Below are 23,112 nucleotides of genomic sequence, written 5' to 3'. Positions count from 1 at the left end.
CAGGAATTGGAGTCTGCTTTTCTTTCCCTTGAATTCAGGTTTCGTTCTTGTTTTGAATAATCAGTACTATCTGGTAGATGTGGCAATGTGCCCATCTAGGCCTTAATATGATTTGTGTGCTGTCTTAGACCCAAGTCAGGATTCTAGAAGGTGATAGATCAGTGGAAAACTGTCTAGTTGTTCAAACTGAGGTCATCCTAGACCAGTGCTGATAGCTGGTTCCAAGCCAAGATTCATAGAGATGTGGACCCTCTCAGAGATGCCCATACTGCACCATTATGTTCTGTTGAGGAATATCTCAGTTGATTTGTGAATTTGGGGAGGCCTGGAAGAAGAAAAGGTAAGGGTAAAAGTGTAATTATATTTTAATTAAAATATATAAAGATAGAGAATTTTCTGATCCTGGTGTGGCTTTTGTTCTTTTTGTTGTTGTTGTTGTTCTTGCTTTTGTTTGCTTCCTTACTTACTTCTTTTGGTTTTCTTTTGAGGGTGTGCAGAGCAGGGATGAGGGGGGACATGGGGGACCTGGCAGGTGAACAGAATTGGGGTGCATGATATGAAAGTCCCAAAGATTCAATAAAGTTGTTAAATATATATATTTAACACACACACATAAAATCTTGAAAGAAGATTTAAAGAAAATGGTACAAAGATAAAAGATCATTACATTGAGGCAATGAGATAATAAAGATTTCATCATACGTTTTCGTTAATAATCTAGAGAAACAATTTAAGAGGAGGGGAGGTTGCTTTGGGCTCACAGTTTTAGTTTATGGAGAGCCAGAACCATCATTTCCGGGTTGTGGTAAGTCAGATTATCACAATGGAACACTACGGTGTGTGGGAGAAAAGTTGCTTATGTCATAGTGGCCAGAAAGCAGAAAGGGAGACAGGAAGTCAAGTTAGGCTTTAAGAGTTTAGATATAAGTCAGTTTCTCTTCCAGAAGACATGGTGCATTATTGGCATGGAGGTTTGAGGGTAATAAATTGCTTTCTGATTGGGTTTGAGTCCTCCCGATTGACTGTGAGGTGGGAGTTCATGCCTGGTATCATAAACTCACTCAGAAGCCCATGATTCAATAGGTCATGGGCCCTAGCAGTGGGAAGTTACGCTGTCAAACAGCTTTCAAGATGTTGACATTCACAGCCGTAGATTAGAGCTGCTCTCAGTCTTGCTCACAGAGGCTTCTTCCTGCAGTGAGTGTCAGCGAATATAGGGACTCAGAACTGGTTTAAGTGCTTAGAATAAGTGGCCGCTGAGTGCTCAGTCCTAAATGGGACATTTATGTTAATCCCTACCCCATGCCAACACTCAAGGAAGAGGGGTGGAAAGAGTGAGCGAGCCAGAGGATATGGAGGTATGCTGGGAAATGCTCTCTTCTGGACACGATCACGGCACTTCTGAACTCACAGAAGCTGTAGGTTACCTGCACAAGATACCCCTGTAGGAAGTCAATACCCCTGTAGGAAGGACTGATCGGACCGTGTCTGGTGAAAACAAACAAACAAAACCCAGAAAAATGAATACAAAGCACCCTTCAAAACTGAAAGACTCTAAATGCATTTGTAAGCTCCCTCAACCTAAGATATTTTTCTAAAACCTTACATTCACTCTCTCTTGGAAACAGGACCGTCGCCCCCACACACACATGCTGAACTGCTTATCCTTCTGTGTCCTTGTGAATAACCACATGCTGGACTGCTCATCCTCCCGTGTCCTTGTGAATAATCTTCAAACATAACTCCATTCTGGGAATTGAGGCAAAGACAACCCACAGATGTTGACTCAGTTCCTGATGTATTGATTCAGTCACTAGAACAAGGTCAGGATGGCCCATAGATGCTCCCTTTATCTCACCTGACCATGCAGCTCTTCTCCTGCCCTGGAATAGACCAATTACTGCTAGTGACCTTTTAAATAAGCCAATCCAATAAGTTGGAAAAAAACCTACAGGTTCCCCCCTTGTGTCTGTGGCTTTTTGCTTTAAAAGATGGACTGTAACAGCTATCGGATGTCCTTCATATCCTGAACCTGAAGGGCCCTGTCATGACAGAATAAAAATCCTCTTGCTTTGGCATCAATTGTGGTTATGAGAGTGGTGTCTGGAGCAACTCCTTCCTGATGTTTGGACTTCTAGTTCAACAAAAACTACTTCCTTAGTATTCCACTTTCTCTAGCTAGACACAGTTCTTGAAACTTCTATCCAGCCACACCACTGTCTCTTTACTTTCAGGTGGGCCCAACCACCCAGCTCCCAAATAAATCACACGGAATCTTATTCTTGCTTATGAGTCCAGGGCCTTATCTTGGCTTACTTTTAGTCAGATTTTCTTAATTAAAATTTTCCCCATACCTTTTGCCTGTGGGATTTTATCTTTCTTTGTTCTATATACCTTTCTTTATTTCTTATTCCATGGCTGGATATATAGCCGGGTGACTGGCCCCTGAATGTCCTCTTCTCCTTTTTCCTTCTCCTTGCTCCTCAATCTTCTCTTCCCAGATTTCTCCTATTTAACCTCTCTGCCTGCCAGCCCCACCTATCCTCACTCCTGCTTAGCTATTGGCCATTCAGCTCTTTATCAGACCAATTGGGTGTTTTAGAAAGGCAAAGTCACACAGCTTCGTGGAGTAAAACAAATGCAACATAAAAGAATGTAACACATCTTTGCATCATTAAAACAAAGTAAGAATAAGTCTCAGTGTGTGTTTGTTTGGGAGCCAGGTGGTGGGCTTCCCAAAGAGCCAAAGAGTAAAAACCACTGTTGTATGAGGAGCGGACCTGCCTGGCTAGCTTAACCCCCGAGTGGGGCCCCTTGTTCCGTCCCACCCGGCTAGCTTACACCCGAAATAATCACACAGAAACTGTAATAATTTTAAAATTAAGCTCTCTCAGGTTTTTAAGTGGATTTAAATGACCAACGTTGGGCTGCCAATCTGTTGTAGGGATACAGATTATTAGAAATGGGTTAGATTAGGATGTGAGAGTTGGCCAAGAAGAGGCTAGATATAATGGGCCAGGCAGTAATTTAATTAATACAATTTCTGTGTGGTTATTTCAGGGTTTAAGCTAGCCAGGCGATGGGACGCAGCCCGCTCCTCTTACTACAAACCACAAACAAACAAACAAAAGATCAAGTGATTTAATTGAGAAAAAGGAATCCTTCACAGGTGTATGCAATCTCTTGGATTTTAGTTAATTCCAATATAGTCAAGTTAACAACCAATAATAGTCAATGCAAGTTATGTCCTTCAAAGAAACAAGACATTGTTCAGGAAGAATGGAAGCAAAGAATTTTTTTTTTCTTTCTTAAAGCCAACTATTATCTCAGACCAACTCAACTGCATCTGCCATGGGCTTCGGGAATGGTACTAAGTCATTTCAACTCTAAGGAGTAGAGTTCCTCATCTTCTGCAATCATTTCATCTCTTCAAGCCAGCTCCTCTAGTTTCCTGTTTCCTGTACATTTGGGCACATTCCACATCACATATGGAGCCCTACCACAGTGTTTCATCTACTCCTGTCCTTCCTCTGAACTTTGAGACCACAGTAGTTATAAAATACACAGACTATCGTGTGTGTGTGTGTGTGTGTGTGTGTGTGTGTGTGTGTGTACACCACTATGTACAGAGGCAGTCACATATTCTGTCCCATCACACTTCCACCTTACTACTTTGAGACAGGGTCTCTCACTGAACCTAGAGCTGGGCTGGGAAGCCCTAAATTTGCTGTCTCCATCCCACACAATATTAGGGTTATAGGCATAGGCAGTCACACCCAGCTTTTTATGTAAGTGTGGGGATCCAAACTTAAGTGCTCATGTTTTTATGCTCTTACCCAATGGGCCAGCTCCTCAGCCCCAAACACAGGCTATCCAGTTTTTATCCTGGCTCTTCAAGTCAATGGCAGTCTTCTTTTGGTGGAGTAATTCTCAGACCAGCACAGCACAAAGAAGGGTTTCTTGAGTAGTGACCCGTGGAGGCCCCAAAATATGAGCTCATTTCCACCTTGTCTGAGGATCAGAGAGTTGGAAGTTGCTCTAAGTGACTGACAAGCATATCAGGATGTGATGGCTTGATTCTTTTGACATTAAGATAGCTCCATTTAATCCTGACAGATGGTTAGGATATGCAAACTGATTTCTTCTCATTCTTTTGTAACTATGAGGTCACCTGGGGAGGGGTGGCCTTCAGGATGTGTGACCTAGAGCAGCTTAGACAACAAAATGCTAATTATTTGATGTCTCATAGTGATAAAGTGGTTGACTGCTTGAGTTATCCTTTGTATCATGTTAATAAAGTCTTTTGTTACCTTCTCCTCCCCCCTTTCCCATTTTCATTGGGTATAAACGCTGTGGAAAAATAAATGTGGGCAATTTCAGTAATCACTGGAATCCCCTCCTGATATTATTCTATGGTTTCTGTTTTGTTATTTTTCATCTGTCTTCATATTCTTTACTAATATTTCTAAATTCCTATGCCCCTACCCCGGCTAGAGGTATTTTTGTCAAGGCCCGTTCTTGATAGTGGCCTGTCACAATCCATCTTAGAAGTTTTAGATATAGCTTAATCTCTACTATTTTCTTTTATAGACAATAGATTCTTTCCATATAATTTGTCCTTATCATAGATTCCCCTCTCTCTACTCTCCCAGTTTCTTCACACCTCCCCTCTCATCCAGATTCACCCTCTTTCTGTCGCTCATTAGAAAACCAAGATGTTTCTAAAGGGTAATAATATAATAAGATAAGATAAAAACAAACACATTGGGATAGGACTAAACAAAACAAACAAACCAGGAAAAAGGCACAAGAATCAGATATTGATGCAGAGACCCACTTGTTGGCACACCCAGGCTTCCCCAAAACACAAAACTGGGAGACATAATATATATGCAAAGGACCTGTTAGGTAAAACCAAACCAAAGCCAAAACCAAAGCAGAAAAAAATGAAACCCCAAAAGGAAAACAAAATCCAAAAGTGAAAAAATATGGAGTTAAGAAAAAGAAAGAAAAGAAATAAAGGAAAAGAAAAAAAACCCATCATAACATTATGAGAAAGAACTTCCAAAGATTTTTTCTGTTGGCCAACAATCCAATTAGATGTAATACATTTTTTCACTCTGGAAGCTTCATTTGGTGACCAGAGATGCCCAGTTAGGGCTTTGTCTCCCCTGTTATTTTGCAATTTCATTTAGATAATCTTCACACACACACACACAAATTTTTTTCTTGTATTAGACCTGTCTTCCCCTAGTTCCCTCTTTCTTCCCTTTCTTCTCTTCCTCTCCCTGCTTGGTCCTCCCATTCCAGTTCAGCCCTACCCTGCCCATACATAACTACAAATTCTATTTCACTTTCCAAGGGAAATCTATTTGTCCCTTCTCAGCCTCTAACTCTATATCAGATAAGCTATTTATTTGGATTTTCTAGACAAGGTTTCTCTGTAGCTTTGGAGCCTGTCCTGGAACTAGCTCCTGTAGACCAGGCTGGCCTTGAACTCGCAGACATCCGCCTGCCTCTGTTTCCCGAGTGCTGGGATTAAAAGCACAACTACTGCCCAGCCAGATAAGCAATTTAAATGTACCTATTAAACCTTGTGAAATTAAAGCAGAGATTAAAAGTCTACCAACCAAATAAAAGTCAGGGCCAGATGGTTTTATTGAAAAATTCCACCAGACTTTCAAAGAAGAGTTAATGTTAACTCTCCTCAAATTATTCTATAAAATAGAAAAAGAAGGAATATTGCTCAATTTTTATGAGGCCACAGTTACTTTGATACCTAAACTACATAAAGACCCAACAAAGAAAGAGAATTACAGATTAATACCCCTTATAAATATAGACACAAAAACTTCTCAATAAAATATAGATGCAAAAATTTCTCAATAAGATACCCGCCACAACCCTTTGTCTACAATGGTGAGCTGCCCGCAAGATATGCCAGAGTAATGGCGGCACAAAGCTTGTGGAAGCACCAACCAATAACCGCTCTGACTAAAGGCCCACTCCGTGAGATGGAACTCATATCTGACACCGTTTGGGCGACCAAGAACCCAAGACCAGATTTCCCAAGAAATGTAAGGGAAAATCAGATAATACCGATTAAAAAAAAACCTAAAATAGTGATAAAATGACTTCTAATAATATTCTGCTATACTCATTAGTCAGTGCCTTGTTCAGCTACCATAAGAGAAGCTTCCTCTTACAGCAGATGGGGGCAAATATATGAAATATCTTGGGAATAATTCTAACAAAGCAAGTGAAAAACATGTATGATAAAAACTTTAAGACACTGAAGAAAGAAACTGAAGATATCAGAAGATGGAAAGATGCTCATGGATTGGTAGGATTAATATAGTCAAAAATGCCTTTCTACACAAAGCAACCTACAGATTCAATTCAGTTCTCAGATGTCCTGCTGCTGCCCTGAGTCACTGAGATCCTGTGGCTATGGTACTGCAGGGCCAGCAGGTCATAGGTGGACATTTGCAAGTAAAACTGCCTGGACAAAAGGATATGATACACGGTAGCTCCCAATGCCGATGGAGAGGCGGTGAAGATAAAGCAGCCAAGTGATGTTTTTGGTTCATTCGACGAAAGTGTTTTGTTTGTTTTTTGTCTTTTTTTCTTGTTTCTTAATTAGCATACTTATTTGTGTTTTTAGTTTTTAAATAAAAGTTATTTTATTTTTATTTTTTTAAAGTTTTCCTTTTGGTGTGGGGTGTTACAAAAGAGTGGAGGGATGGGAACTGAGTGGGTCAGGGTGTATGATGTAAAATTCCCAAAGATTCAATAAAAATTATATTTAAAAATCCAGGTACACTGAAACTAATAGAAGAGAAAGTAGGGGATAGCCATTAACTCAAGGCACAGGAAGACTTTCTGAATATAAACCACTGGCACAGGCATTAACAACAATTAGTAAATGGGACCTCATGAAATAGAGAAACTTCTGCACGGCAAATAGCACTGTCATTTGGACAAAGCAGCAGCATATAGAATGGGAAAAGATTTTTATCAAATATACTTTTGATAGAGGACTAAGTAAAAAACAGGGCATCAATAAACAAATAGTCCGGTTAATATGGGGCACAGATCTAAACAGAATTTTCAAAAGAAAGAGCTCAAGTGGCCGAGAAACAGGAAATGATTATTAGCCTGATGTCATCAGGGCAATGCAAACCTAAACTACTTTGAGATTCATCTTATATCCATCAGAATGCCTAGGACCATCACTACTAGTTCCTATAAATTTGATTTTATCCATTTTTTAGGACATGACAAGGAACTATGAATCCGATGTGATAGTTTATTCTATTATAGAATCTCTTCTATTTCTTTTCTAACACAGTTAAAACCCCGTGAAAGTTGTTCAGCCTTGTGTTATTTGAGAGTGACACAAGGAGGGAGGGGTACAAACCACGTACAACTGCCTCTTGTCCCATGATACCAAGACCATTCCCAAACTCAAAGTTGCTCGTGCCACTTCAGAACGACCCAGTGTTCACACACGGCTTGTATGCTCCCTCGCTTCATACTTGACCCAGCTCTTATTGGTTGTGCCCAATGCATTGTAAATGTTATCTAGCTGGTTGTGTTGTTTAGGAAATAGTGACAAGGAAAATTTGTACATGTTTGGTACAGTCAACCCCCAGATCTAGGTAGTACATTGGTCAAAGCCTCAGCTGCATCACTCACAGAAGTGGAGCAACAACTTTTTGGAGACACTGACTTAGTACCTCATGCTAAGGGCACAGATTTGTCCATTAGAAAACAAGACAACAATGGATGATTAAATATCCATCATTCACTCCTGTAGGAGCCATTGGGATGATTGTTGGTGCTCAGATTAACTTTTGAAGTTCTTTCCTGAGATAACTATTGTTTATTAAATGAAGTGATCATTTAATTCCACAGCTAAATTTGAATTAAGATGGAAGAAAATAATCGATTTGGCAGCTTCCAAAGTTTGTGTGTGTGTGTGTGTTTATGTTTATGTGTGTTTATGTGTATGTGGAGACAATACACTATGTTGGGCTTCCTCTATTGCTCTCCACTTTGCTTTTTCAGACAGGGTTTTTCACTGAATCCAGAGTTCATGGATCAGCTAGATTGACTGCTCAGTGAACTCCAGGATCTTCTTGTTTCCCTCCCAAATACCACAACAGTTGGTGTGTCTTATAGTTTCTATTGCTGCAGCAAAAATACCAAGTGACCAAAAAGTAAGATGGGGAAGAGAGGGTTTATTCAGCACACACTTCCACACTGACTTTCATCATCAAAAAAGTCAGGGCAGGAACTCAAGTTGGGCAGGAAACTGGAGACAGAGTTAATTCAGAGGCCTTGGAGGTGTTAATTACTGGAATGTTTCCTGTGGCTGACTCAGTCAGCTTCCTTAGAATCCAGGACCAGGGGTGGCACCTCCCCCCCCTATAGGCACCACCTCCCCCATTGATGACTAATTGAGAAAATGCCTTACTGCTGGATCTCATGGAGGCCTTTCCTCAGCTGAGACTTCTTCCTCTCCGAGGACTCTAGTTGTGACAAGTTGACACAGAAACCCAGTCAATAGGCTGGGGATCTGAACGCAGGTTCTTATCCTTGTGCCACAGGCACTCTCTTAACTGAGCTGTCTCTCCAGACCCCAAACAAAGTGTTTAAAAGGAGACATCTGTGGTCACAGACTGCAGCTCAGGAATCTTCCTCAGCAACATCTGCAATCGTGGAAGCACCCGCATTCCTTCCCTCATAGGACACTGGCTTTCAAGAAATGCCGAGGGCCTGGCAGCTGCCTCTCGCTTGATCCTTCATTCCCTGGAAGGCTGTAACGTGCTTTTAGGTGCGCTCTAACCAAGCTGGAAACCGTCTCTGCCTTGAGCATCTGGTTTGCATCCCTCTACTCTTCCAAATCCAACCATGGTCTGGGCTCTGGGCCTGGCAGTCCCGTGCGGGGAGGAGAAGAACAATAAGAAGCCCGGAGAGCACTCTGACTTCTTCCTGCCTGAGTACCCCGTGTCATTTATACCCTGCATTTCAGGTTAAATTAAAATGGCCACCTTTTCTCTTTTTTGCTCACAAATGTGCATTCATTAGTGAAGGGCAGACCTAAGAGCCATTTGCCCTGGTCCACTGGAAATAGTGTGACTGTAAAATCCGAAGATCACGTTTTAATCTGCATTTCATCATTTTCTCCATTTGTGAGTAATAACTCTGTATAAGCTTCAGTTTTAACTCCATGAAAGGGGCAAACAAGGACCCATTCAAGGGAGGACCACCCATTCTTCCCACAGCTACTCTTCCTCCCTAAAAAGAAAGATGCTCCTCCAGGGATGTAAGTAAGTCTTAATATTTTATTGTTTGCTTGCTTTAACACTGAGGCATTTTCTTCAGGTGCTAATGATGCCAGGTAGTCACAGCTATGCATTAAATTGGAAAAGTGTGCATGTGTGTATGTGTGTGTGTGCGTGCATGTGTGTGTGCGTGTGTGTGTGTGTGGTGTGTATGTGTGTGTGTATGTGTGTGTGTGCGTGCATGTGTGTGTGTGTGTGTGTGTGTGTGTGTGTGTGTGGTGTTTCTGTTAGGGGCATGATGCTGGCTTGGAGGGAAGAGCAGGAGCACTGTGCATCTAGGGTGGTCTGCAGTGCTTAATCTGGTATCGGACCATTCATTGTGCCCTTCTTTCATTCCCACCACTCAAAGCAAAGTTCTGCAAAGGTGTAAGTGTGTGATGTGTGATCCGAGGAGCTGTGCTGGATAGAAGTCTTTGCTGAGCAACCACCTTCCTCTGACTCAATAAAGACCTTTTATCACTGGAGTACTGGTATCAAAGCTACTTTCTAAAAGAAAGGTAACTTTGCTTCATCTGCAGCAGCCCCTTGCCTGGTGACCAGCCAACAGGAAGAATGAATGGCCGTTTCTAAAAGACTTAATCTGTTGATAACCAGAGTCTTCAAAGGTAGGATAGATCCTACAGAGTCCTTAAAAAACCACCTCTCTAAGGAAGGAGACTTGCCTGAAGTACAGAGTTGTCAGTAAATGTGAAGATGATATCAAATGCATTCTGGGTATTTTCAAGATTTTAAATAAGCAAGTGGACGTGGAACACAGCATCTGGACAATATCTAAGTGTCCTGTTCAGTGTACTAGTTGACGTGTTGATTTGTATTTATTCCTTATTTTTCGGCTAATGAGATGGCTCAGAAAGTAAAAGCACTTATTCCAAGTCTGATTACTTGAGCCGGGTCCTTGGAATCAACATAGCAGAGAGAACGGATTCCTACAAACTGTCCTCTGACTGCCACACATGTTATTGTGATACGTGCGCATGCACACACACACATACACACACACACACACACACACACGCACACAGTAGGTGGATCAATTCAAAATTAAAAGAATATTTGTTCTATCTTTAGGTCTTTCTACATTGCCCTCAATATTATATCTAAGGAGTAATGTATAATCTGTACATTGTACAGTAATTATAATCTGTACATTGTACAATAATCCGTACATTGATTCAACTCTGAATTTTACCAGGGTCAAGGAAACTATTAAGCTCAACTGGCTCACTCTCCAATGTTAAGCATTGGTTTCTATAAACAAACCAGGTGATTCTTCTCCCTTCAATGGAGAAAAGTCGACCCAAAGCCCCGGAAGAGCTGGTTTACAGTTGAAGGTGAACTGTGCTGAGATTGGCTTTTTTATGTCTTGATGGTTTCTTTAGGATACATTGGCAATACTGAAACTTGTCCCTGTAGGGATGAGAACATCTTGGCCAAGAATAGGAACTGCATGTATACATTCAGAGAAATCTTGATTTTCTTCTCTTTGAAGGGATTGGGGAATGTATGGAAATCTGGGGGCTGACTTGCTTGAGAAATATGCTCAATAGTCTCTGAACATTACTAGATATAAAGTGGAATCAATCTGAAGGCCACTCAGGAAATTCTGACTCATGGGTCACAAGGCTACTGTGCTGGCCAGGACACTAAGTGGATAAGATTAATTGCTTATTACCTTCTCCATCCACAGGATACCATCTCTACCCTGTATTCAATGATTCTCATGAAGTTATAAGAGAAAGATATTTGGTGACAAAAAAAGCCATCTGTGCATCTGCATTCTAAGATTGAAACTAGGGAGATAAAAAAAAAATGATGCCTTAAAAGTAAAGCTTACAGATAAATTATAGAGATGAGGGAAATAAGAATGAATTGGCATCGATTGCAAAGCAGATATCCAGATATTCTAGCGGCATTACTTTTAATTTAATTTCTATTTCAATTTACCACTAAAATTAGTGAAAAACTAAATTTAATATCATAACATCTTGAGTATATTAGATTGTAGCAAAGGTTTTATTAAAATTAAAGTTAATTTCAACCGTCTACTTTTGCTATTGCTGATGTGACTCTTAGAAAACTTTAAGTCACACATATGGCTCAAATTATATTTTTATTGGGTTGTGTTGATCTATGTTATTTGAAATTTGTTATGTTTTGCTTTTCAGTAATCAAGGTGATGATGGTATTTCGAATTTTTGGCAAGTATTAATTTCTTCCTGAGCTGGGAAGCATGTCATTTGAAGTTGAGACACCAGCAGGGCAATATATTGAAGTCAGTTCTGCTTTAGGTCTCAGATTCTCATGAAATAACGCTGCTGCCTCAGCACTGTTTATGACACCACAGAGTCCTAAAACCCTGACTTAAGAGGCAGCTGGGAGAGCAGTGACTCTTGAGAAAAGGGAAGCAGATATGCAGAAGAGGCGGGGGGGGGGGGGGGAAGGAATTAAGTTGAAGGCAAGAGAGGCAAGATCTGGGCTTGTAAAAGTAGAAGGCTGAGGCTCTGTAACCCAGCTTTGCTGTGCTCCTAGCTTCTTTCCTCCTGGCTTCGCCTCTCTCCACTCCATCCCTTTGTTTCCACTTGCAATGACAGGTGTGTAACCAAGAGACCCAGATGGAAGGCTTCACCTGTTCCACCAATTCCATTGCATGCCCAACTTCCCCCTCTCCAAATTTTCACCCATCCCTGACCACTCTGCATCCACTGTGGCTTGTATATCATCTTTATAGGCTCAGGTACTAAAACCCAGGAAGTTTTTAAAGCCACGTCTGGCAATTTCACTGAACTTGACAGCTCGTTAAGAAGATTCATTTAAAAAACATTCTGATCAGCCCTGGCACCTTCCCCAGGTCTGAAAAATAGGCGCTAGCCATGCAGGAAAAAGGAAAGCCTGGCTTTGTTATATATCAGCCTGCCTTTGTCCCAAGTCTCCCAGGGCTTCCCCAAACCTTGAAATCCAGCCCTCTGATCCTGGGACATCTTGTCTGCAAATGAATTTCAAGTAATTCCATGCACATATGGTTTTGCTTATATTCTTTTTAATATGCTATTTACTCTGAATTCTTCATCACTGTTCAAATTGATGTTTTAGTACATTTTTTGTGCATTGTATATCTTAATTTTTTTCTTTAAGAAATTTTCTCTTTATTAAAACTGTTTTTTATACAATATATCCTGATTACAATTTCCTCTTCTACTTCTCCCAGCTCCTTCTCCCCTCTCCTCCCATTTGAATCCACTCCTTTTCTGTCTCTCATTAGGAAACAAACAAACTTCCAAGAGATAATAATAAAATGTATCAAAATAAAATAAAATGAGACAAGCAAAAGGGAAAGAGCTTAAGAGAAGGTACAAGAATCAGACTGTATATTGTAAAAGAATACAAATATCTTTACATCAAATATAACTGGGCATGGTGGCTTATGCCTACAATTTGAAAACTCAGAAGGTTGAGGCAGAAGGACTATTTTGAGCTCAGGGCCAGTCTGGGCAATAGAACAAGACTATTTAAAAATGTAAGAAGCAGATGCTAAGGGCATAAGGTCTAAGACTCTGTCTTTCTCCCTATCTAGTATATAGTAGGGCAGATAACTGTTTGGTTTGTTGGCTGGTTGAGTGGATAGTTGGTTTGTTGTGGGACAAAGTCTTTGTAGCCCAAACTAACCTCAAACTCATCACAATCCTCTGCTTCAGCTTCTAAGTGCTGAGATTATAGGTGTTGTTTTATGAATGACTGAGTGAACAAATCTCACTCCAAATGATCCCTGGCTGTAAGTCATATCAACCAACATGTACGCTTTCCACAGGATCAAGCATTTCCATGTGATAGAGCAAGTGCTTCTGAGCATGTGTCTGGCTATGCCCAATGGAACCCACTCTGGAGATCTGCTGACTGGGGGGTTTCTGTCCTGCCCGGTTCCTGCAGCCATTAAGTCCCAAAGAGAACACACAGAGGTCTACATTAGTTATAAACTGATTGGCCCATTAGCTCAGGCTTCTTATTAACTCTTATAACTTATATTAGCCCATTATTCTTGTCTGTGTTAGCCACGTGGCTCGGTACCTTATTCAGTGAGGCAATCACATCTTGCTTCTTCTGTGGCTGGATCAGGACTGCAGATGGAACTTCCTTCTTCCCAGCATTCTCCTGTTCTCATTGACTTGCCTCTACTTTCTGTCTGGTTGTCTCGTCTATACTTCCTGCCTGACTACTGGCCAATCAGCATTTATTTAAAATACAGTTGACAGAATACAGACCATTGTCCCACACTAGGGATTAGGTTGGAGGATTAACAATGACCTATCCTTCTCATGACTGTGTTCAGAAGCTTCCAGAAGGAGTGGTAGAAACAGCATTGTCTCTTTAGAGTCAAAGGTCAAAAATGGAATTTTGTCACATCTACGCACATTCCACTACCAAAGGAAAACAACGGCTAAGCTTGCATCGTGTGTGGGGAAATATTCTCCCACAGAGGTGGATGAAGGAAAGGAATTGAGTACTGGCTTCAATCCACACATGAGATAGGAGAACTGCAGCTGCCTGAGTTGAAAGTTGCAACAAACCACCCTAGTTTTCTAGTCTGCTTTCTGTGGATTTCTGGGGGCACTTAAAGAAATGAGGGCCCTGAAGGACATACTTTTATAATAAAAACAAGTACTTGTGTTTGCCCTGGATAGGCCAAAGTACCAGTGGGGAGGGAATCCTAGGTTAAAAAAAATTGTTTAAAAAGATTTTTATTTTTAGTTCAACACACACACACACACACACACACACACACACACACACACACACTTGTATTTATCAATTTGTGCTTGAAAATGTGAATGAAGGAGGGGACCTCTGTCAGTAAAGTGTCCCTTGTGAAGGCATGTGGGCCTTCCCAGCACTCACATAAAAAGCTGGCTGCAGCACTATGCCCCTGTACTCATAGGAGTGAGGTGCTGGAGCTCTATGACCAGCTACTTTCCTCAAATCAGGAAGTTCTTGGTTCAATGAGAGACTGCATCATAGAAACAAGTGGCGATCAATTGAGGAAGACATCCCATATTGACCTCTGACCTCTTTATGCCTATGTACATATGTGTGTACACACCCACATGTACAAGTTTACACATACACTAGCATATACATATGCCCATACCACAGCTTCATACACATACAACAAAAATTAAAAAATAATTTAAAGATCATAGTGAAAACAATATTTAACAGTGCCTTGGCCAAGCAGAATGCTGGGTAAATTTTTCATGGTCATTTCTAGTTTAATCACAAACTTCCTTTTAGTCTTTCCCCCCAAAGACATTAATGGAGTCAATGGAACAAGAGCTTTTAATGCAGAAATAGCTTGAATCCCGTAATCTTGTGTAGGGATCACAGCTTTAGAGGTAGAACTTCATACCTGGTTTGTTGAAATGGGAGAAGGGCAGGAGGAGGGAGAAAGGGGGAAGAGAGAGAGAGAGGGAAAGAGAGAGAGAGAGAGAGAAAGAGAGAGGGAGGAAGAGGAAGAGGGAAGGGAGGGAGAGAAGGAAAGAGAGAGGTGGGGGGGAGGAGCTGCTTTCCAGGGAGCACTGATGTGGTGTGGTATAGAAAAGCACAGCAGTACCCTTAACTGCAGTTCATTCTTAGGGACCAGCTGATTCGAATCTAAGACTTGAGGATGCTGTTCAACCATTCCATCGTGTTCCTTTTGATTTCAGAGCCTCCAAGCTGGCTGGCCCACTTTCCAAACTACCTAGGAGCTGGTTGGAACAGTGCTGAAGCAAGCATGCAGAAGAGTCGTAGACTCCACCAGCAGCCGTTCTTCCTAGGTATGAATGAGCAAGAAAGAGGTAGACTGTGTTCATCACCCGTGAAATGACTTCCAGGTAAGGGAAGCCATTGCTGTCAAACTTCCCTCCCAGTTTTAAAAATCTGGACCATTTCCCCACATCCACACGGAGCCACTTATGGTTTATCATCTGTTGATAGGAAAAGTTATCTTCACAGCTGTGGAGCTGCATTAGTTATGCTCTGAGCAGGACAACACTGTAAATTATTTGCAATATGCTGGAACTCAACACGACTGAGTTTATAAATATGATATTAAACTCTTAAGAGGGAGTTGCAGACCTTTTATAAAGCCATTAATTTTTAAAGTAGTTTAGGAGTCCAAATTAGCAGCTGTGTTTGGGTGCCAACTTCCAAAAAAAAAAAAAAAAAAAAAAAAAAAACCAGATGGTGCTGACTTTTCCAAAAGCAACAAGATCCTGAGATCAAATGGGATGGTCAGGACTTTTGGAAATTGAGTTCAGAGCCCCGAATAATGAGTAAAATTCAAAGCCCTTCTTCTGGCACCTTCCCCATCCCCAATCCACCGCCTGGAGCTTCACCTGAACCCCTATTGTGCTTGCTGCATGCTGACTCATTTAGAAATCAATCACATGCAGCAATGAAACTCCTTCCAGGCAGGGAAGTTAGCTTCAACAAATTATTCATTCCATGCTTATTTAGTATCTATTATGTATCAGGTGCTATCAGATATAAAATGAACGAAGTGGGAAAAAAAAGGTCTCAGATTTTATGAGCATATGTACTAGGCAAGAAAAAAAATCCATGAAAAATAATTATTATAAAACAATGTGATGGAGTCTGGAATCCAGGTTGGTATGGAGCACCTTGGTGAAGCCTTTCAATTGGCCCTCTGGGCAGGAAGATGCACACCTGTCTGACTGGCTCAACAAGCTGTGAAGAGATTTATGTTGGGCTATTACAAAACAGACGTTATGGAAACCACCCCTGCACCTCCCCAGCAGAGGCCACCATCCAAACTCCTCTTGATGTGCAATCAAGGTTGCTTCACATCTTAGCCCAGACTGCTTCTCTGTAAAGGAAAAACAATCACACTGCTTCAAACACCCAGAGACCAGGGTTTCGCCCCAGAATTCTGATGATTAAATGAGATGATAGATAGGATAGCTCCTAGTTTTTACCTTGGCTATTTTGGATCTGTGGAGGTAATGAGACTTTAAAGCAAAAAAGGACCCAGGGAATAAAATCAGCAACTTTATTTTAAGGCTCATTTCAATTTCTTTGAAATACTCTCGGAAAGCTTCATGTATATCCCAAATCATTTCAGGTCACGTCAGGGAGTCCTAAGGTTATTACAGGGAATGTTCTAATGCCCACTCCTGTAGAATATTGTAAATTTCAAACATGTTTAATAACATTTACTTTTCAGTAGGAAAAGTGTTGTGTTCTTTGTATAAATCCTTCCCACCTTCCTGTCTGTTGGGCTTTCAGAGTCAGTCCACGGTGACGCAGCAGTGCTGAGAACAGATGGTGGGAACAGGCAGGCAGGAGCGGCAAAGAGGCGAAAAATACTTTGATCTGGGTGCGTCTACTTAGCTCTCTGCTCTCTGAACATAGATGGTTTTCAAGTTCCCCACCCTCTCTTTTTGTAATCTTTTGGAAAGCTCCAACATCACTTTGACCTAAGACAGGACTCCTAGTCTTAACACTACTGATTGACATCTGGGTTTAGCCATATGTCCTAGTTAGGATTACTATTACTGCAATGAAACTCCATGACCAGAAAGCAAGTTGGAAAGAAAAGAGTTTGTCTTAAAGTTTCACATTGTAGTCCATCAGTGAAGGATGCCAGGACAGGAACTTAAACAGAACAGGAACAGGAGGCAGGAACTGATGTAGAGGCCATGGAGGGAGGCTGCTTACTGGCTTGTTCATATGACTTTCCCAGCCTGCTTTCTTATAGAACTCAGGACCACAAGTCCATGAATAGCACCACCCACAATGGGCTAGACTTCACCCATTTACCACTAATTAGGAAAATCCCTACAGCTAGATCTTATGATGCATTTTTCTCAGTTGTGTTTCCCTCCTCTCAGATGACTCTAGCTTGTGTCAAGTTGACATAAAACTGGCTAGGACACTGAGTCTCTGCTATGGAAAGCTATCCTGTGTCAAGGGTGGTCTAGGAGAAGAATCAGATGTCAGATGTACCTCTTTCACCTATAACAGCCCCAAATATCTCTCTAGCCATCACCAAGTGCCTCTGGCAGAGGAGAATAGCCCTGATTGAAAACCATTGAGGAGGTAAATATATTTTATTTCAGTAGTTACTTCCTCTATGCTATACTGTGGATATAACATCTAACTTCTTTTCAGCTCTTTGTGTATGTGTGTGTGTGTGTGTGTGCATGTGTGTTGTACATACGTGCGTATGTGTACACCGATGCAATAAGTGGGTGAATATAGAATCAAATACCAATGCAGTACTTGAAGATGACATTTCTATTCCAGATGATTTGGTGTTCATTATAAAGTCTGTTACTAAAGCTGGGCTAGTCATTTCTTGGTAATTTAGACTAGACAGATACATGACTGGAATTAGGAAGCCATGGGCAATGGGCACAGACATACTTATTACAATGACTGTTTCAGGGATTGGAAAACTTCTATGAAGGGCTAGATAGAAGATATTTTAGGCTTTTGTGCTGCCTATCAACTTTGCACAAGCTAGAATCGTCTGCAAAGACAATCTCAACTGAGGAATTGTCTAGATTGGCTTGGATGGTGGACATTTTCTTTACAGGGTTGTCTTGACTGTTCACTGATGAAGTAGGAACCAGCCAACACAACATGATCAGCACCATTGCAAAGGTTGGGCCTTGAACTGTCTACGAGCAGAGGAAGCTAGCTGAGTAGCAAGCAAGCAAAGCTCCAGTCATTTGTTTTCTTTGCTATTCTTGGAGATGAGGCGCTGCAGGTGCCACCTGCCTTCACATCACCAACACGATGGTCTGCACCCTGCAATTGCAAGCCGAGCATGACCTTTCCACCTCTATCTTGCCTGTGTCGGCAGGTTTGTCAGAGCAGCAGAAACAAAACCAGAACAACGTTGCTTGCCATATTTTCATTGAGAGTAAATATTCAATTACACGTTGTAATGCAAATTTAGCCACTAAAGAATTGGATGCTGCTGGATTTCACAAGACCAGAAGGTTTGTTGACTCCTCATCTAGATTACTAACAGTGATGATGATGTTGGAGGAAAACTGGAACAAATGGAGGTCCCAGCACAAGTTATTTTTTTTTATATTTAAGTTTTGCAATATCCCTACCAGGTAGATATTTTTAATCATCCAATGGTAATGCCAAGCCAAGCTTTATAAAGTCAAAATGGTTTTGGTAAGCTATTTAACAAGTGAGGTCAAGTCCACATCCTGGTGTATTTGACCTGAAAGTTTTCTATCATAATAGTAAGAGAAAAGACCAAACAGGAATGGACTAGACAAGGATAAGGAAGGGGGCTTTTGATGGGGGGAGGGAAGCGGCTCATAACAATGGGATTGGATGTTCGTATGGGACAGATTACAAATATTTGCTCGCCAGCTTTGGAAATCTTTTTGCCGCTGTCACTAAAAATAAACATGTCCTCTCTTCAAGCTGCTTTGCTCCGGTACTTGTTACAGTGACGCAAGACACGCACATTCTGCAAGACAGATTTTTATAGCCCTTTTAACGTAAGAGTTCTTTTGTTTAAAAGTAGCTGGAAGGCAGAAAGTGTATAGTGTTCTTTCATATCGGGCCTGAGACTGTGAACTGGAGAATAACTACGAAGCTCTGGTGTGTTAAGACTCTGAAAGTTCTCTTTGGCTTGAGCCTGTCTCTTAAATGACTCCCTGCTGTACATAACATCAAAGTTCCTGTAAGTAGCACTTTGCACTTGATATAAATCCTATTCATTTTTTTATATTTTAGGAATCCGGTTTTATTTGTGTGGCTGTTTATTAAGGTCCTCAGCCACACTGGTGTCATTTGTGACCCTTAGTATAATGCCTGGCACATGGCGTACAGAAGAAAGGTTTTTCTGAGTTCACAGGCCTGACAACTACGCTACTGAACTGAAGGAGCTCCTGTTTTATGAATATAACCTTCCTTTCCAACTTCTATTTGCTTTCAAATCTTGAGCTGCAACAGCACCTTGCAATTTCTGCACAAAGCATTTAGAAGTTTATATATTAATAATAACAATGGCATTTTTGACAGTAAAAATGTCTGTTTACTGAATGCCTCCCATTTCCCCAGCATTGCTTTCTGTGAGAACACGCATCATTTCTAATTTCAAATCAAACAACTGTGACAAAGGTTTCTACACTTTCATTTTATGGATGAGAAAATGTAAGCTCCTATGAGTTAAAATCACTCAGATGCATGTGCCACAACAAGAGATAGAACCCTGGGGCTGGAGAGATGGTTCAGTGGAGAAAGGGCTGGCCACACAAGTATGAAGCCTGAATTTGGGTCACCAACAGGTGCTGGGGTGAAACAGGTGGATACCAGGGACTTGGGAATTCTCGGCCATATCAAGCTATCTGAAACAGAGAGCTCCAGGTTCAGCTAGAGACCCTTTTGAAAGTAAGTGAAGAGATAGATGAAGACACCTGGTGTACACACACACACACACACACACACACACACACACACACACACACACGAGGCCATATGTACACCCACACAGATGAAGGTATCACATACACATGGGCAAGGGCATCTGCACACACACACACAGAGAGAGAGAGAGAGAGAGAGAGAGAGAGAGAGAGAGAGAGAGAGAGAGAGAGAAAGAGAGAGAGAGAAAAGAAAAACAGCCTGAGCTGTCTTTATGAGGTGTTCTAATTGTGGGTATCACCTTAAATTTCCTCTTAGAGCTCAAACTAAGGCAATGGGAAGAGCAAGAAAGAAGGCAGGGCTAAAAAATTTGGTAAAATAGGCTCAGGTTGCCACCTGATTTCAAACAAACATACTTATTAAGCTACAGCTAGAGCCAAGGGTCTTGCACATGCCAGGCAAGTGCTCTGCCATTGAGCTATATACCTAGACCAACAAGAAGGATTTGGAATCATCTCCTGCAAACAGGAGTGGCTGTTTCATTCAGAGATGATAATGAAGATTTGCTGGGATCTCAATAGGTATTCCGCAGGACATGCCATGATCACTAACCACTTTTATCCTGAAGGGTTCTTCAATCCAGATACACTGCACCAATTCAGTGTAGGCTTAGATCTACTAGCTCAAGTCAAGCAATCAAAGTCTTCCCTTCGTGGACCTGCCTGACATCATCATGCTGGCCACCTGTGGGCGCACTCACAACCTTCAAATGCCAATAAATCAGTGCCCCGTGTGTCATACATAGAATGTAGAAACAGATAAATTAAAGGTCTCCTCTTTATTTTTACAGTTTTTATTTTTACTTGGTAGATGTCCAGAAAGGTCTCCAGGGATGAAGAATCAGTTACCTACAGTGCTGGCCAGACATGTAGCTTTATTCTGTGTTGGCCGTCCATCCATTCTTTCCTATTCCACACTTTCTGTCCCTTGAACCTTTCTACACCCAGTCGTGATGTTTCCAAATAAAATATATACTCATACACACACACATATAATATATACATATATTATATATACATATATATCATTTTAATGGGAATATCTCAAGTAAAGAAGTACTCAGAGTCATAACAATGATTGGCTAAAATTTACATAACACTTTACAAAGTATTGAACTTCTTTGCACAATGAACTTTCTTATCTATACCACAACTATGTATAGTATATTGTGCTATTGTTATTCCCGTATTCTTAATGCGCCTTTGGAGATTCCAGGAGTCGAAATGTTTTAATTTATAGAGGAGTTAATAGAGCTAGAACAATATTGTTAAATTCTTGAGCCTACCATTCTGAGTACACTAGTCAGTCATCTGGAACACATTCTTAGAATTAGGTAAAATGGGGTCACATTCCAGAATTTTGCATTCTCTAGATTTTAGTTGTCAATCTATGCATAAGTATGGTATATATACATATACAACAAAGCATTCAGTGATGTATGAGCTTATTTATATGTAATTACATATTTCCCAAGTCTTTTCTAAGTAAGCACTTATAGAGGCTTTGATTGGGCACCAGCCTGGTTTGTCCTTCCCTGGAAAAACAGGCGGAGCGAAGTATAATAAAAGTAGCTCCAGTTGTTGGGTGTTAGCCAGAGCTCTTGCTTCTTTCCACGGCCGTCTTATTTAATACTCACAATGATCCTGGGACAAGTGCCATTACTATCATTTGGAGAAACTGAGGCCCATGAAGATTATCTCACTTAAGGTTTCAAAGCTAGTAAGTGGTATAGTCAGATCTCAAACACAAGCGCCCTGACTCCAGCTCCCAGTGCCGGAGACACTGCACTATCTATCCTTTTAGTCAGTGTATGCCGAATCTTAATTCCTCTTCCCAGGCACCTTGAGTTTGGGAGAGGGTGATATGACATCACCCTGCCAACTCCACAAGTTTAAACACAGCAAGCCTTGGCTACCCTGAGAGGATTGCTTAGCATTAGTGTTCACTACAGAGCAAAGTGGAGGGGTAGGAATACAAAAAGTGGAATGCTTGCTTAGCATGCACAGAGCACTAGGTTCAACCCTACTGCGACAATTGCAAACTAGGTGAGAATTTGTTGGGGCATCATTTGTGAGCCTGCTCAAGCGAGAGAGTTTCTAGTTTTAAATGTGAAATGGAAGCCAGCTTTGTTAAGGGTGTTTACAGAGTTGTGAGTGTGTCACCACATCTGCCTGACTTTCTCTTTTTAAAAAATATTCATTTTTATTTGTGTGTGTGTGTGTGTGTGTGTGTGTGTGTGTGTGTGTGATAGGGCTGTAATACAGGTGGTTGTGAGCTTCCAGACATGAGTGCTGGCTTGGGTCCTCTGGGAGAGCAATGAGTGCTCTTAACTTCTGAGCCTTCTTTATAGGCCCTGTGTGGTTTCTTATAGATGTAAGTTATTTTATGAAAAATACAGGTATTGCATTAAGATATTATTTTATGTCCTTTCAATCTTCATTTGTATTAGAAGTAACTTCAAAAAAGGTTAATGGTTTTATACGTTAAAAATCAAATATGCTGATTATAGTGGATTCAAATTTAAAAATTAGGTGTAGTGGTAATGAATAGCTACAGGGACATTCTAAGCACAACGAAGAGCACTTCTCAGGTAGGGGTGGAGAGGTGGGCCAGTGTTGTATGGTGACGGGTCACTCTTGAAGGTGATTATAACTGACTTGTACTTCTCATCCATGTGAAGGCCATCCCACAGCTCCTCCTTTATAATACCCCATTCACCCAGACTGTGAAATGGCACAATTGAATAAGCGTGAAAGGGAGCTCATGACTAGTGTTAAACAGAATTTCTTAAGAAAGTTGTTTAGGAAAGACACTTTGACTTGAAGAGCTTCATTACAAATCCTTCTTTTTTTTCTTGTCTCTCTCTTCAGCTCTTCCGCTCCAGTGCCACACGAGAGAGGAGGCCAGGGGCTGTGTGGAGCTGTGTCTGCCAAGCAAGGATGAAGGAAGGTGTGGTCTCAGAAGACAGGGCAACTAGAAGCTCTGCTCTCAGAGACTTGTTGGGGGAAAAACACTCTTTCATTTCATATTTCCATAATTACTGATGGCATGAAACTACCTGAATGAAACTACCAAATAAAAGAACACGGATGTTTTCTCTGCATGTCTGATTTTCTCTGTGTAAAAATGGTGACCTTGACTCCTCACATCAACTTATCTTAGTTCTGAGTAATTAGCCAGGCTTTAATGCAGTGATCGGGCTGGCCACCAAACACTTCATTCATGTTGTTCCCTTACACCATCCACACTGCACAAGAGAAGATGCATATTTTTCTTTCACTTTTTGACCTATGGATAAAACGAGGTTAGTGAT

At 41.1% G+C, this 23,112-nt stretch overlaps 1 long non-coding RNA gene across 1 annotated transcript; it reads left to right on the top strand.

The window, feature by feature from the left end:
- The first annotated feature begins 9,872 nt into the window (after positions 1-9,872).
- On the top strand, positions 9,873-22,889 carry LOC148120712 (uncharacterized). The gene is made up of 3 exons (XR_015739158.1): positions 9,873-9,955; positions 15,047-15,214; positions 22,670-22,889. It is a non-coding gene; the product is annotated as an uncharacterized LOC148120712 (long non-coding RNA).
- The last annotated feature ends 223 nt before the right edge of the window (positions 22,890-23,112 follow it).

The sequence above is a fragment of the Myodes glareolus genome, chromosome 10 (genome assembly GCF_982192425.1).
Source record: "Myodes glareolus chromosome 10, mMyoGla1.1, whole genome shotgun sequence".
Lineage (NCBI taxonomy): Eukaryota > Metazoa > Chordata > Mammalia > Rodentia > Cricetidae > Myodes > Myodes glareolus.
Note: the sequence above shows the minus strand (reverse complement) of the source record. Positions and strands in the feature narration are given on the sequence as shown.